Here is a 335-nt window from a genome sequence, read left to right on the forward strand (position 1 = left end):
GCGCATATATATAGTGTTCTGTGGTCATCTGTGCAACCAAAGACAGAACAGTTAGCAGCATGTTTTGCTCAAACTTTCGCCATGGCATTAGATCTAGTACACTTTTGTCGCTTACGAAATCAAAAATGACTGCGTGGGTGGGGCGGTAATATTATAATGAGATCCCTTTGCCACTTCACCAAGGGAGCAAAATCAGATGCGCTAGTTTTCTCAGACGCTTGCAGAAAAATGCTTACCAAAAGAAAGTTACTAGGTTAATCTTTTTCACATTTTCTTGGTTGGTAGATGCACGAGGACCTGATTATAGCACTCAAAACCTGGAAAAGTCAGATTTT

Source organism: Cyprinus carpio, chromosome A3, assembly GCF_018340385.1.
Source record: "Cyprinus carpio isolate SPL01 chromosome A3, ASM1834038v1, whole genome shotgun sequence".
Lineage (NCBI taxonomy): Eukaryota > Metazoa > Chordata > Actinopteri > Cypriniformes > Cyprinidae > Cyprinus > Cyprinus carpio.